The 17,005-nt window shown below is 39.1% G+C and overlaps 1 protein-coding gene and 1 pseudogene across 1 annotated transcript in view; both read right to left on the minus strand.

Annotated features, from left to right (window-relative positions):
• Positions 1-17,005, minus strand: part of LOC102830049 (fibroblast growth factor 14-like) — a 978,820-nt gene that overhangs the window by 422,281 nt on the left and 539,534 nt on the right. The window lies entirely within an intron of this gene.
• The window catches only part of LOC102816962, an 86,298-nt pseudogene continuing 74,610 nt past the window's right edge, over positions 5,318-17,005 (minus strand).

The raw sequence follows: 17,005 nt of genomic DNA on the forward strand, positions 1-17,005 counted from the left end.
GTGGCAGCATCGATGGACTCAAGCGTGGCAACAGTAGTGAGATTGGCCCAGGATTGAACATTATTTCGTTCTGCTGTGCATAAGGTCACTATGAGTCAGTGCCGACTAGATGGCACCTAACAACAACAACCAACATTAATTTTTAAGCTTAGTAGAATCATCAACTTCTATAAATTCTACCACTCTTGCAGGAATAGGCCAATTTTATTAAGCAATCAGGATCTGTAGTCCCAAGAGATACATATATACAAGTTGAAAAATATATCATGACAACAAAATGATACTGAAGACATGTATTCATAAAACTTTAAGTAAGACAGTATTTTGGGAAAACAATCCTGAGCTGTGAAAGTATTGTATTTAGGCAGGCAGCGTCATATAGCCTGGATAATCTGTAACAAGAAGTCATGACAAGTATTTGGAGAATCTAAGGAGCTCTGGTAGCGTAGTGGTTACGAATCGGGCTGCGAACCTTAAGGTCAGAGGTTCGAAACTACCAGCTGCTCCGAGGGAGAAAGATGAGGCTTTCTACTCCGGTAAAGATTTACACCCTCGGAAACCCTATACAGGGTCGCTATGGGTCGGAACCGACTCGATGGCACATGACAACAACAACAATAGACATAAGAAGCGATCAATCCACAACCCTAACAGACCATAGGAGTCCTCGTCTCCAGGACTCCGAGAAGAAATGAACTAGATGGTGCCCCACTACAAATGCTGACAGCTCTGAGAGGGATCACAGTGGGAGACTCTGGATAGAGTAGTAGAAAAATGTGGAGCAAAACTCAAAATCATAAAAAAAGATCAGACTTAGCGATCTGATCAACTGGTGTTTCGGAACCCCTGAGACTATGTTCTTTACTCACACTTCATCAGGTTTGGAACTAAGCTCACCCCCTGGCTCAACTTTCTGTCCAATAATACGCAGGTCTATATGGGGAACAAAAATACCAAAGGAGCACACACTCATTGGAACAACCAACCATTTGAAATCCAAAGGGCAGCATTTTCTGAGAGGAAAAGCTCAGAAAGCAGGAAGAAATAGGAAAGATGCATGGATGGAAATGAGAATCTCAGGCAGAAAATGCAAAGAGTTTGGTTATATTGTGGGAACTAAAATCAATGAGATGACACAAAATGCATGTGAATTATTGAACGGAATATTATTTGCTTTGTAAACTTTCATCCAAATCACAATAAAATACAAATACAAAATTACCAATTGGACTATGATCTAAGCGTGATAATTTTGTAGGAATAGGGGAGGGAAACATGTAAAATACGAAAAATAATTGCATCTATAAATTACCTTAGAAATCATAAATTTTCTTAGAACTGAACACAAATTGAAGGTTTGCAGAATAGTCAAACAATGAAAGTTCTCAAAAAAACAGTTTTTCTACTTCACTCCTTCAGTTCCACTAAATTACTCTTCTTGTTGTTGTTGTTGTTGTCATGTGCCATGGAGTCGGTTCCAACTCATAGCAACCCTATTTCTGAGGCTCTAAGTCTTTACGGGAGCAGAAAGCCTCATCTTTCTCCCATGGAACAGCTGGTAGTTTCGAACTGCTGACCGTGAGATTATCAGCCCAATTAGTAATCACTACGATACCAGATTTCTTCAATTACTCTTATTACCTTCTAAAATTATCTTAAAGTTAAAGACACTTAAGTTATGAAGGAATTTTATACTCTACCGAAGTTTTAAAATAAGTTTAAATAGCCTAATTAAATTACCCTGTATGCATGCAGTTTTTATTTAACAAACAAAGAGTGATCTTTATCTTTGGGTATTTTGTTGTTTCCACAGGACTTATTATATTATCATGTTAATAGCTTCTAGAATAAAACAAAACAAAAACAATCCTCACACATAAAAAATATCCCACGGACCATGTGTTAAAGATGATTTCATTTCTGAAATGCAGGAAAATCCCATTATTTCAGTATCTTGCTGGGTTTCACTAAGTCATCAGAATTAATCAAAGATGACATATTTCTAATGCATTAGCACTGTCCTTCATGGTGTGAGAACATCTACCAGGGAAATAGCTTTTTCTTTGTTGAAATAAAATTCACAGTTCAGATGAAGAAACCTGAAACCTTTATCTCTGACTCTTTTTGCAGGTCCAAATGCCATCGTGGAAAATGCTAGGCATAGATTTTTGAACAGCTAGTTCTATTTGGTTCACAATAAAAATTACTCAAAATGTAAGCTGAATAAACAGAGTGACTTTGATGTAGCCAAAATGTGTAAAAGTAGAATAAAATGGTGAGTCAGATTCCCATTTCCTTCAACATTGTATCACAACAGCTACTTACAAGGCTTTGCCATTTTCACCATTCCTATCAAGTTTGCAAGGAATCAGAAAACATCCACCTTTTACCCAAGCTTCAGGCTTATACCCATGATTTTCCATAATGAATTAAAATGCAGACAGAAGACAGATGGCAAAGAAAAATTGAATTTCAAGGTTAAAAATTAATTTTGCCTGGAGAAAGAAAAGTTAAAGCTCAATTTAATTCTTAAGAAGGATTTGTGTTTGCTTTAATGTTCTAGTTGAATATCATTTAAGTATATTGCAAGATTCATCAATCACTATTACCTGGAGAAAATACAATCATTGCTAGTCATTGGTCATACTTTCTAGCTACCCACTAGCATTTTCCTTTTAACATTAGTAGTGGGCAAGTTTTGCATCTCAGCTTTTTTCCTTTGTTCCCTGGGGAGGGGTGGAGAAATTTCTCTGTTTATACCTCTTTATGCTATTTCTTGGCCACAACTATTAAAGACCTATGAAGTAGTAACATTTCAACAACTTCTCATTTATTAAACCAGCATCAATCTGACACCTAGATGTTTTTTATATCTGTGGATGAATATTCTCAAGCCAATACGTCTCAAGCTATATTCCATAGAATAGTAATGTTCAGTTAGATACTTAAAAGAACACCAAAGAAAATCAAAGTTATTTAGAGTCAGTAAGAATGAGAAAATAGTTAAAGATAAATAGGTATTTCTATAGCTTTTATGGAGTCCCAATGTGGCACTGTGGTTTAGTGCGCTGGACTTCAAATTCTGTTTGAACAGCAAGGTGGGTGGTTCAAATTCACCAGCTGCTCCTTCAAAACCCCACACTGGCTTGCTATGGGTTGGAACCAGCTCAATGGCATTTAACAACAACAACAACATAGGTTTTATTGCTGGATTTCTAAGGGATTTCAAGATCCGTCTTGGAAACTACTCTTTATAAGAGCAGGCTTCCTTCACAACTCAAAAGTGAGTTGTTGTTAGGTGCCATCCAGCTGCTTCCAAGTCATAGAGACCCAAAGTGTAGTGACAACTCAATGCAAACACCACCCGGTCCCAGGCCATCTTCACAACGGTTGTTCCACTGGAGTCCATTGGCTTTGCCACTGTGCTGGTATATCTCATTGGGAGGCTCCCTCTTTTTCATGACCCCCCATTGTACTAAGCATGATGTCCTTCTCCAGGTAGTGGTCCCTCTGGATAACATGTCCAAAACATGAGAGACCAAGTTTCACGATCCTAGCATTTAAGAAGCATTATGACTGAATGTTCATGACAGATTTATTTATTCTTCTGTTATCTTTGATATACTTTCATAAGCACATCACATAGCCATCCATCTGTATAACCTGAAATCTCTACACCAATATCTGATCCCAAAGCCCAAATCCACTGCCCTAGAGATGACTCTAACTCACAGCAACCTTAGAGAACACAGTACCTCTGCTCCATAGGAATTCCGAGGCTATACATCTTTATAGGAGCAAACTGGTTCATCCTGTCCATGAGCAGGTGGTGGGTTCAAATCACGTAACTCAGTCATCAGCCCATCGTGTAATCCACTGTACCTCCTGGGCTCTGGTGTTATTGTTGAGTGCTGTGGGGTTGGTTCTGACTCAGAATGACCAGGCCTATATAGGGTTTCTGAAGCTGTAAATCTTTGCAGGAGCAGAAAGCCTCGTCTTGCTCCCACAGGGCTCTGATTCTTGTTGTTAAGTGTTGTTGAGTTGATTCCCACCTATAGCAACCATGTATAGGGTTTCCAAGGAACAGCTGGTGAGCTTGAACCACCGACTTTGCAGTTCAAACTGACTTTCTAGTTTGCTGCATTAGTCCACAGTGCCATACCAGGGAACTGATAGATATCTTCAATGTCGAAAACTAAACTCTTTAGTTCCCCCCTCCAAAATCTGTCCATGTCTAATCCTCGCATAGGATATGTACTCAACTTCAAAGTCAGTTTTAAACTGCAAGGTTGGCAGTTCAAACTCACTGGCCATTTCTTGGAAACCCGCTGAAGGATCGCTATGAGTCAGAACCAACTCAATGGCACTTAACAACAGTAATCCTTCCCTGGACTTCTGGTGTGGTATTATAGTATCAGCACTGGACCCTGAACCACAAGGTCAACAGTTCAAACCTATAAGCTGCTCCTTGGAAACCGTATACAAGGGCGCTGTGAGTCAGAAATGACTTGAATGCATTTAACAACAACAATCCTTTCCTAGTGTCCTGGTTTGGCACTGTAAGATAAGCACTGGAGTCCAGGGATGGTGCCATAGGACAAGCACTGGACCACAATGTCAGTTTGAACCACAAGGTTGGCAGTTCAAACTCACCAGCAGCTCCTCTGAAACCCTACACAGGGTTGCTATGAGTCAGAAATGACTTGATGGCACTCAGCAACAATATATTCATTCTCACTCAAGAAACCACAAATAAAATGGAGATTTTGTTTTAAGAGTGTTGGAGTCAATTCTGACTCCTAGAGACCCTGTATAGGGTTTCCAAGGACCATCTGGTGAGTCTGAACCACCTATCTTGAAGATGTGATACTGTGGGATAAAGCACTGGACCTCAAGGTCAGTTTGAATCACAAGGTTGGCAGTTCAAACTCATCAGCAGTTCCTTGAAAGCCCTATACAAGGTTGCTATGAGTCAGAATCGAGGTAACATTACTAAACAACTACAACAACAACCTTGCAGTTAACACAGCACCTCCCTCACCAGAACTTTGAATATTTGAATAGCTAATCTGAAAACTGTAAACATTGGTTTAAGAATTTAATTTTGCTCAATGCATGTATTAAAAGTGAATGTAAATGCTTGTTTACAAACAACATTTGAATATTCTGTTATATCCAGTTGTTTTAATTTCCATAAGTAACTTTAAAGTCATTATTTTAATGAATCTTGAATTTCCTTGTTAGAATTTCCTTTTATCCTCAATTTCCATTTCCACTTATTTTGGTGTCCAGGATTTTTAATGATGAATGTAATCACTCATTCGTAAGGATGCCTCTCCACTAAATGGTCAATAGTCTTCAGATGCAGCCCACAATGGGTAGGCTCCTCATGAACAGTTTCCTTATCTATTTTATGCACTGGAAGGTGGAAGCAGATATTAAATACAGCATTTGGCTCACATGTATGCAGTCCTGCTGAAAAAGACCCATCCTGTGAAGACTTGAGTAGCACGATCAATCACAGAATGTAGAGACTGAGGCATGACAAGACCTGTAGTCTCCAAAGTAAATTGATATTTGTCTTCACATTTATACATCCTGCCTTTAGCATTTGCGTCGTGGCACCTCTGAACACTACAGGGGATACAGAGTTGGTGGAAGTCCTGTCTGTAGACCCGAGGTGGCAACGAAACTTTTAGAAGTTGATTTAAAGAAAAAAAGTGAGCAATGTAAAGGTGTTGATTCTTCTCACCAATGAAATAGACTCAGACTTGTGATCTATTCTGACTTCATATTTCTCTTTATGAAGTTTGATTGAGACTTTGTCTGGATTTGTAAATTGTATCTTGCACACACATCTCCTCCAGCTAGGAAAAGCTTTCTTCTTCATCCTAGTCACTGATGGCATGCATGCCTCCCCATGTCTCAAGCTTGTTCCAGATGTTTTATTTTTATGGACAGTTTCTCTTACTAAAGGTAGAGAAAATTAAATGCCTTCATTTCTCATAGCTTCTCTTAAACCTCTAGTGTGGGAGATAACATAGCTGTGATGACATCACTCTCTGAAAATTCAGCTGAGGGTAGGCAGAAAACCAAGAACGTTTCCTACACAAAAGACCATAAGTAAGTCTTTTATGAAAACAGCACTCAAGAAATCAAACAAAATATTACATTAGGCAAATCTACTCCTAGAGACCTCTTTAAAGTGTTTAAGAGCAAATATATCATTTTGAAGGACTAATCGGGCTGCGAGCCTAAAGGTCAGCGGTTCGAAACTACCAGCTGCTCCGCAGGAGAAAGATGAGGCTTTCTACTCCCGTAAGGATTTATACCCTCGGAAACCCTGTACAGGGTCGCTATGGGTCGGAACCGACTCAACGGCACGTAACAACAACAACACCAAGGTTCACCTAATTCAAACCATGGTCTTTTCAACAGCCTCATATGCATGTGAAAGTTGGACAATGATTAAGAAAGTACAGAGGAGAATCAATGTATTTGAATTGTGGCGTTGGACTGATAGAAGAACAAACAAATCTGTCCTGGAATAAGTTCAGCCAAAATGCTCTTTAGAAGTCAAGATGGCAAGACTTGGTCACTCACACTTACGAGAAACCAGTCCCTGGAGAAGGACATTCTGTTTGGTAAAATGGAGAGTTGGTGAGGAAGAGAAAGCTCCCTCAATGAGGTGGACTGACATAGTGGTAGCAACAATGGACTCAAGCATAACAACAATTGTGAGGATGGCACACAACCAGGCAGTATTTAATGCTGGTGTGCATAGGGTCACTATGAATCAGCAATGACTCCATGGCATCAAACAATTCTTTTAAAAACCAAAACCAGGGCCCCTGCTGTTGAGTTGAATGAGACGCATTGCACTGAGACCCTCCAGAACAATGTGGATTTCCTCATAGTGCTTCCTAGACTGGGATCTTTACAGATGCAAACTGAGAAGTGGATGTTGTCATTGTTGTTATTGTTGTTAAGCGCCATGGAGTCTTCTGACTCATGACTCATAGCGACCCTGTACAGGGTTTCCAAGGCTGTAAATCTTTATGGGAGCAGAAAGCCTCATCTTTCTCCCATGGAACAGCTGGTAGTTTCCAACTGCTGACCTTGAGATTTGCAGCCTGCTTCGTAACCACTATGCTACCAGAGCTCCTGTTTGAATTGCAGAACTTGTGGCTAGTGTATATTGTTTTACCACTCTTTAACCCACTGTCTCTTACAGACACATACATTTATGTGGGAAAATACAACAATTCAGATTTGGAAATGTGAGAGGGATCCTGAGTCATTCATAAAGTGAAATATAGTCTTGGTAGTGTGAATGGTATACTCACAAGGCTTCAATCATACAAGTAGTAGGTTTGAGTTCACTCAGACATGTCTAATAAGAGAAGCCTGGTGATCCCCTTAAAGAAATCCATCATTGTAAATCCTATAGGACCAAAGTTCTGCTATGGGGTCACCATGAGACAGACAAATGATGAGCAGAGAGAGAAAAAAATAACAAATCAGCAGATGATAGGCTTGGAGTTGATTCGAAACCTGAAGGGGATGAGTGCATTTGGCATAGATGGTGACCACAGTCAGGAAGGCATATGTAGAAATAAAAAAAACTGGAGCTCAACAATGCTGTTGTTAAGCACTGTCAAGTCGGTTCCGATTCATAGCGATTCTGTATAGGGTTTCTGAGGAGCAGCTGGTGTATTTGAGCTGCTGACCTTGTGGTTTAGAGTCTAGTACTGATCCTAGAGCACCACACGAGGAACTCAACATAATGGTAGTCAAAAGAGTCCCAAAAGAAGACTGAAGAACTGTTAACTGATTAGTAGCATGAATGTTGTTGTTAGGTGCTGTTGGTTCCAGCCTATATCAACCCTGCAGGTTTCTGAGGAGCAGCTGGTGAATTTGAACCATCAACCTTGTAGTTGTGTATATAAATATGAAATTGTTAGTTTTAAGCCTACAAATAAATTGAATAGGTTTACTTTTGTAGGCACAGTTGAGTATTTGGTTTTGTTTTGTTTTTCCACAAATAGACAAAACTTAGGCTAAAATTTGACTCCCGATGTGGTGGTGTAGGATCATCAGTGGACTACAAAACACAAGGTTGGAATTCAAACTTACCAGCTGTTCCTTGGAAAACCTACATAGGGTCACTATGAGTCGGAACTGACTCTATGGCCCTCAACAACAAAAATAGGCTTAAATTGTTTGGTGATTAATTAAGAAAGCCTAATTTTCTTTTGTCATATTAGCCTTTTTGAAATTTAACTGGGGTTTCCGGTCTGGCACTGCCTGTAAGAGTTAATTAGAGACCACACTGCACCTATTGTTTTTCATGCTTTTGGAATTCATCCTGAAGTGATTTCATGGAGAACTGCTAACTATAAATTCCTGCCAAATTTTCTCTGTTACTCATCCTAAATGCAAAACAGATATCAGATTAATAAATCAGTCCCTAAGAGAGCTCTCTTGCACATTTTCTTTCAAATTTTTCTTGTAGAATTTTTGAGAATAACGTTTCAAAGTCATATGACCGGTGGTGTCATAAAATATTGTAAATAAAAATACTCAAATTAAATCTATATCCACATTTTACAATGGGTGCCCACACTCAGTGTAGAGGTGGCAAATTGAGTGTGGCTAATCCACAGCCCAGGAGTCCTGGTGTAGAGCTGTGGGCGAATGCGTCAGACTGCAAAGTCATTTGAACTGCAAGGTCCATGGTTCAAGCTCACCAGCTTCTCCTTGGAAACCCTAAACAGGGTCACTATGGTTTGGAATTGACTCAATGGCACTTAACAACAACAACAATCCATAGCCCCAAACATTGGAGGCATAATTAGTCAATATAGATGATACAATCTTGCCTGTGACAAGAACATAAAATACTGATGAAGACCAAAGACCACAGCCTTCAGTATGGATTGCACCTCAATATAAAGAAAACAAAACTCTTCACAACTGGACCAATAAATAACATTATGATAAATGGAGAAAAGATTGAAATCATCAAAGACTTTATTTTGCTTGGATCCACAATCAACATTTATGGAAGCAACAGTCAAGAAACCACATGATACATTGCATTAAGCAAATGTGTTGCAAAATAGCTCATTAAAGAGCAAAGGTGTCAGTTTGAGGACTAAAGTGTGCCTGAACCAAGCAAAAGTATTTTCAATAGCCTCATAGTCATATGAAAGTTGGACAATGGATAAGGAAAACTGGAGAAGAATCAATGCATTTGAATTATGGTGTTGGAGAAGAATTTTAAGAAGAACAAAGAACTCTGTCTTGGAAGTTCATCCAGAAAGTTCCTTAGAAGTAAGGATGGAGAGACTTCGTCTCATACAGTGTGGACATGTTGTCAGGAGGGATCAGTCCCTGGAGAAGGACAACACACTTGATATAGGTGAGGGTCAATAAAAAAGAGAAAGACCCCCCCCCAACAAGATGGGTTGACTCAAAGGTGGCAACAATGGGCTCACACCTAACAATCGTGAGATGGGTGCTGGACTGGGCAGTGCTTCATTCTGTTTCATACACAGGGTCCCTACGAGTCAGAACTGATTCAATGTCACCTAAAAACAACAACAGACATCGTTTTGCATTACAGTCCTTCAAACAGAATCATAGAAAGCACTGTTGTCATTGTTGTTAAATTCCATTGAGTCGGTTCCCACTCACAGAGACCCTATATAAGGTTTCTGAGGCTATAAATCTTTGTGGGAACAGAAATCCTCATCTTCCTCCCAAAGGCAGTCAGCACAAAGTGATTAACTTGGCTCACACATTAACTGGAGTCTATTTGCTATCCCTAAACTCGAACCTTGATTCAGAAGTTATCAGATTGGATTATGACATTAAGAAAGGGCACTCTTTGCAACAAGTTTAGATAATTTCAGTGAGTGTGCATCGAAACTCGTCTATGTATTTACTCTAGCTTTTGTTCTTGTTATACATGCATTCATATTTACATTCTACTATATATGCTTACAAAGGAGCTCTGGTAGCATAGTGATTACGAATGGGGCTGTAAACCACAAGGTCAGCAGTTCGAAACTACCAGCTGCTCCGTGGGAGAAAGAGGAGGCTTTCTGCTCCCATAAAGATTTACAGCCTCAGAAACCCTGTTCAGGGTCGCTATGGGTCAGAACCGACTCGATGGCACTTAACAACAACAGCAAATATGCTTACAACTCTGCTTACTTCACCTTCAACATTATTTCACTTTGAGGGGTGATTGAACTTCAAGGGTAACATTACCAGGACACCAAAAAGACAACTGTCTATGGCACTGCCTTAGTGGGGGACACAGGTATGCCTGGGGTTGACTAGCTTATAAATTCGATAATTTGGATGCTAGAAGCGAGAGACAGTAGCATCGGAAATGAACCCCAAAAAGCATTAAAACCAGAGAAATGGTTAAAATCTACTCAGGCTCCTTGGAATATCATTTTTAGGGTCTTAGTTTTGATAAAGGTGTTATGATAACTAAGAATGTAACTTAAGTAAAAGGACCAGAATAGTTACACAACTTCATTTGAATTTAATGGGCATGCAACAACACTGCTACTCTCATGTATCCAAGGCTTACTTCCTTAACTCTGTCACTGAAAAGCTTTATTTTGCATCTTATACAGAAGTTGAACTTCTAACAAATAGTCGAATACCCAATGCATCCCTTTAAAAATAAGTTTACAGAGCTAGAGTTCAAATACTATGAAATGTACTCATTTAAAGTGTACAGTGCAGAGAATGTGGGTATATTCATAGAGTGATGTACAACCAGAGATGACTGTATAACCTTCTACACCCCAGTACCCAATACAGTCTTGCATTTCTCTTCTATCATTATCATAGACATGCATGGCACCTATGAAGAAACACAAAGCCATAGGCAACATTTCTATAAAACTACTGGTGGTGCCATTTTTTAAAAAGCCAGAGTGAAGTTGCACTGCTTAGGGACTGAATAAACTACAGGGAAACAATAACCATGTGAAGTGTCTGACTCTTAGTAAGTTCTTCTGTCAACAAAGAAAAACCATGAGAGGTATTTTTAGAAGCCCCCCTCCCCAAACAATACCAAATCCACCTCCACCACCGCCATTGAGTCAATTTGGACTCACAGTAATACTATATAGAGTTTGTTGTTGTTGTTAAGTGCCATCAAGTCGCTTCTGACCCATAGTGACCCTGTATAGGGTTTTCGAGGAGGAGCTGGTGAGCTTGAACCACCGACCTTGCAGTTCAAACGGCTTTGCAGTCTGGCACATTAACCCACAGAGCCACACCAGGACTCGTATAGAGTTTAGAAGGCTGTTAATCTTTAATGGGAGCAGATAGTTATCTGTCCAATGCCTAACCCACAGCACCATCAGGGCCACAGTAGAGGAAATCTGAATGCTCAGCACGTATCAGATGGTGTTGCCAACCACACGGTTGGTGATTTATCACACCAGCTGCTCCACCAGAGAAAGATGAGACTTTCTGCTCCTGCAAAGATTTACAGCTTTGGAAACCCTAGACATGGTGACTGTGAGTCAGAATTGATTCAAAGGCAGTTAATATTAGAAAGTATAAGGAATTTAAAGTTTTTCTCATGTGTAATTGCATAGGAGTAAAATATTCTTCCAAGATATACGCTGAAGTTTTTAGGAATGAAATGTGATAATATTGTTAACTTCCTTTCAAATAATTCAGCAAATCTAGGTGTTTGCATGTGTGTGCAAGTGTCTGTTTATGTGTAGAATAATATATAAAGCAAATACAAGAAAACAGCAGTAATTATTGAAACTAAGTGATGATGATATGCTATTAAGTGCACTTTTCCCCTTTAAAAAACTGTTCAAGTCAAAGCTTAGGAAAGAAAAATGAATGGATTAATCAATGTTATCATATTTCTTTCATATTTATTCTTGAATAAGCTTGACAGCAAAAATCTTGATAAAAATCTACATTTGAATTTTTTTAAGGTGTCCTTTGAAGAATATCAAAGTCAAGCAGTTGTTGCCTCTAAGTTTGATGATGTCTGCTCTCTAAATTTATGAATAACAAGATCTTTTGTGGAAAATACTGCTGATTATTTTTATTGCGATTTCCTGAGAATGGTGTTATAAATTAGTTTTACAAGAGAACCTCAGCTACTTGTCACTTAAACTCATAAATCACAAGCTGGGCAACTTTCATTTTACTTTTCAAGTAATATAATCATATAATGAGAAGTCATCTATGGTTTGAAGGAGCTCTGGTAGCGTAGTGGTTATGAATCAGGCTGCTAACCTCAAGGAGAGCAGCTCGAAACTACCAGCTGTTCCACGGGAGAAAGATGAGGCTTTCTGCTCCCATAAAGATTTACAGCCTCGGAAACCCTGTGCAGGGTCACTATGAGTCGGAACCAACTCCACGGTACTTAACAACAACAACAATCTAAGGTTTACTGGAACTATAGGAATTAAAATTAGTAGCATGTGAAATAAAATATAAGGTAAAAAACATGTTTTGTTAAATTTGCAACCAGGTCACCTGACATTCTTTACTGAAACATGGAACCTCCCACAAGACAATTTTCTAGTTTTTTGAAATATGATTTGCATTCTGTGATACATTCTTACCACAATTAAAAGATCGATTACAGTCCTAACAGGAACTGTGTTATGAAATTAAGCATGGCACATTAGTACATGGCTAATCAAACAGCAAGGCCATTATAAAACACCTATCTTTCTACTTTAATTCCTCTGTATTGGTATGTTAGCCACAAGATAAAAAATAATTATATCAATTTTGAATAAAACAGCTGCTAGCTGAAGTAAGTTTTGGGTAGTCTCTTATCCAATGTGTAAATGCTTGGTAATTTTCTAAAACTTCATTGAAAGGCTCAATTATCTTTGTACTTTCCATTAGAGTTTGAGAGAAATATATTTGTGTGTACATGTGGTTGTGTGCATACTGTCCAATATACTGAGGGTATGTGAGAAATTACTCTTAAGCCTGACCCAAAGCCTCAAAGGATATTTTAAAGGAAAGATAAAAATTACTCAGAATTTAGAATTAGGAATGTAACAAGGTCCGGGAAAAAGAAAATAAGTATTTACCAGTTTGGGTGGGAAAGGGGGAGGGTAGTGAGTCAAAGATTTTGATTAAGAAAGAATTATTTCATATGTTTATTTCATAAAGAACCAACTTCCTGTACTTATTTTAATTCAATTCTACAGAATTGTTATGTGCAAGAAACAATCCTAAGACTTGGCATGATTTAAAATTACTAATGTTGGCTCCTCACTCCAAAATAACTCATAATCTAAAGAGAAATAGCAGATATGTCAATAACTAGCTGTAATGCAAGACGAAGTACTAACTAGAAGTCAAACTACCATACCAAGGTGGAACGGATAAGGACAGCCCTCTCTGACTGGAAAATCTGAGAATTCTTAAATCGAGAAAATGGCATTTGAACTAGGCCTGAAAGTGGGAAAGACTTTGTGAAAGCTGGATTAGAAAGGAACAATTGACTCCAGTTCTGAATCTGTATAAAAGGTAGAACACGTAGAACATGAGATTGAGAAAGTAGTTTGGAACCGTTTATGGAGGACCTTGATTTGGGACTTTATAATAGACTAGATTTGAACATTTTGTTGCTGGGGGAACTTCAGAGGAAGGTCCCATGTGACCAATGCCCACATTTTTTTGAATCCAAATCTAATGGAAAAATAAATGATAAATTTGATCAGGCAGAGACTAAATGTAGGAATACCATTAGGTTAACTCAGGACATGACAAGGTATAAAAGGAAGAGGTAGTTATGAAAACGTCTTTCTTGGTGTTGCCGCTGTTACTGTTATTAGGTGCCATCAAATCAGTTCCAACTCAAAGAGACCTTATGAACAACACAACGAAACACTGCCAGATTCCACGCCATCCTCACAATCATTGTAAGCTTGAGCTCATTGCTGACAATATTCTGGTACTATTCATCATGTTACAATATTCAGTATTCTGGAGCTATCTGAGAGAGTTCCACTGCTATTCATACGGTTTTCAATGGGTAAACATTCAGAAGTAGCCTGCTTCTTCTTCTTAGTCTGAAAGTTAGCTGAAACCTGTCCACCATGGGTGTACCCTGCGGATATTTAAAATACCAGTGGCATAGCTTCCAGCATTATAGCAACATGCAAACCACCACAGTAGACAAACAGATGAGTGATGGCTGAAAACATCTAGCAGATCTAATTGATAACTTGGATTAGATGGGGACGAGGGAGTAATAAAGGAAGAGATAAAAAATAAATCAGATTTCTGGCATGATTGAAACTTTGACAATGAAAAAGAACACAGCTCTGAGGATACACAACTGAGCTTCATGAATTCATACAGCAGCCAGCCCTTAACTCTAGTTTGCAAGTAGGTGAGGGACCAGTGGTTCAATAAATAAAAGGCACATCTGACACTCCACGGGATTTCTCTTGCATTTCCTTTTCATTTATTTCCAAGACTTATGAGTGATAAAAAGAAAGCTGGATTACAAAATTACTTTTGCACAGAGCACACATACACGCCTGCCTGGAGGCATTTGCACCTGTGCGTCTTCTTCCTAGGGCATTGCTAGGTGTTTTCATGTCTCCCTCATCTTCATGTCCTCACCTGGTTTGAAGGCTTTCTGATCAGAGCGCCTTTGACAGACAGCTGAACGTGCACAGCTCTCCAATGGCATTATTCATCCTTTTAATCAGCTCCATAGCATTTCTCACTATTCTTACTGATACTACATACTACTCAACATTATGAATTTCATCTGTTCGTTGACTGTTTTTCTATGAGGGTGAGGCCTTTGTTTTGCTGCCAGGTGTTACAGCATATAGCTGTAGCCATAGTGTTAGTGTGATTAAGTACTGTCTATCTGTTACTGTTGTTATTAAGTGCCAGAGAGTCAATTCCAACTCATAGCAGCCCTGTATAGGGTTTCCAAGGAGCTGCTGGTAGGTTTGAACACCCAACCTTGTGCTTAGCAATCCTGTGCTGATCTTATAGTGCCACATCAGACTGTCTATATGTTGTTAAGTGCTGTCGAACTGATTCTAACTCATAGTGAATCTATGAAGGCTTTCTGAGGAGCTGCTGGTGAGCTTGAGCCACTGACCTTGTGGCCCAAACTGACCTTGCAATCTAGTGCAGTAACCCACAGCACCACACCAGGACTCCACGCTGCCTATGTTGTGGCATTTAAATAAAAATCGAACAAAGAAATGGAAGATTTTACCAATTTCTATTGTCTTGAATTAATATAACATGCAACCAAAATGAATTCATAATTACTGGTGATTGGACTATGAAAGTTAGAAACAAAAAGTCAGTAATTGGAAAATAAATCTTTCATGATAGAAATGATCAAATGATCAAATGGGTCATATGATACAATTTGGCTAGACCAGTAACTCATTATTTCAAAAACATTTTTTCAACACTATATATAGCAAGCATATATGTGGATCTCACTTGATGGAAAACAGGAATAGACACCAAGTACATCTGTGGAAGGACTCCTGGTATGGTGCTGTGGGTTAACGCACTGGCCTGCAAAGCCATCTGAACCACAAGGTTGGTGGTTCAAGTTTACCAGATGTGCTTCAGAAACCCTATACAAGGTATTATGACTTAGAACTGACTTGACGGTACTTAACAACACATCTGTGACGAGACAAGGAAGAAGCTTAGTATCACCAGTCAGAACAAGGCCTGAAGTCAGCTGCTGGACAGAGCACTCACTGGTCATGTGAAAAAGCTCAAATTGAACCTGAAGAAAATCACAGCAACTCTATGGGAGCAAAAAGTATGACCTTGAGATTATTGCAGCTGAACTTAGAGACCATCTCTACATTTGGTGCAAATAAACACTAATGACTGAAGATCAAACTCATTGTGGGATGACATCATGTGAAGAAAGCAAAAGATCTTTAAAAAGACAGGAAAGGAAGAAAAGACCAAAATAGGTGTCAGAAGAGACTCATCTTGAATGTAGATTCACCAAAGCAAACTGAAGACATGATGAAGTAAAAGAGCTGAACAGAAGATTGCAAAGGATGGCTTCAGAAGACAGCTTGTTGTTATTATTAAATGCTGTGGGATCAGTTCTGCCTCAGAGCCATCCTGTGCAGTGTTGCCAAGGAGCAGTTGGTTGTTTTGAACTCCTGACTTTGTGGTCAGTGCTTATCCCACAACGCCACACTAGAACTCTGAAAAGACATTGAAGTATTATAATAAAATGTCATAAGACTTGGAGTTAGAAAATCAAAAGGAAAGGACACACTCAGCATTTTTCATGCGAAACAAAGTGTGAAAAAATTCAAGCGTCAAGTTACAGTATTGCAATGTTGTATGGGGGAAAAAAACAACCATGCAGGAAGCATCAAAAAGAGATGAAAGGGATACACAGAGTCACCTACCATATAGAATTGGTTGACATTCAACTACTCAGGACTTGGCATATGATAAAGAATGATGGTACTAAAGGAAGACAGCCAGGCTACACTGAAAGTATTGCCAAAAAAGAAGGGCTCCAGGAATTACTACAATACCAATTGAAGTGGTTCAACTGTGTAATTAATGCTAGAAGTGCTTACTCATTTATGCCAAGAATTTGGAGGACATCTACTTGACCACCTAACTGGATGGGATTCGTATTTGTGCCCATTAGAGAGAAAGGTGACCCAAGATAATGTAGAAACCATTACGTAATATTATTAACACCACTGTTCCTGTTGTTAAATGCTATTGAGTTGCTTCTGACTCACAGCAACCCTGTATAGGGCTTCCAAGTCTTTTAAAAATCTTTGCTAAAGAAGCAAGCTGTATCTTTTTCCTGCCAAGTGGCTCTGAGTGGGCTCAAACCTTGTGGTTTACAGTTCACTCTTAATGCCCATGTTTAGGGTTTCTGAAGGAGCTCTGGTATCGTGGTGGTTAGAATCGAGCTGCGAACCACAAGGTCAGCAGT

Source organism: Chrysochloris asiatica, unplaced genomic scaffold (assembly GCF_000296735.1).
Source record: "Chrysochloris asiatica unplaced genomic scaffold, ChrAsi1.0 scaffold00029, whole genome shotgun sequence".
Taxonomy (NCBI): domain Eukaryota; kingdom Metazoa; phylum Chordata; class Mammalia; order Afrosoricida; family Chrysochloridae; genus Chrysochloris; species Chrysochloris asiatica.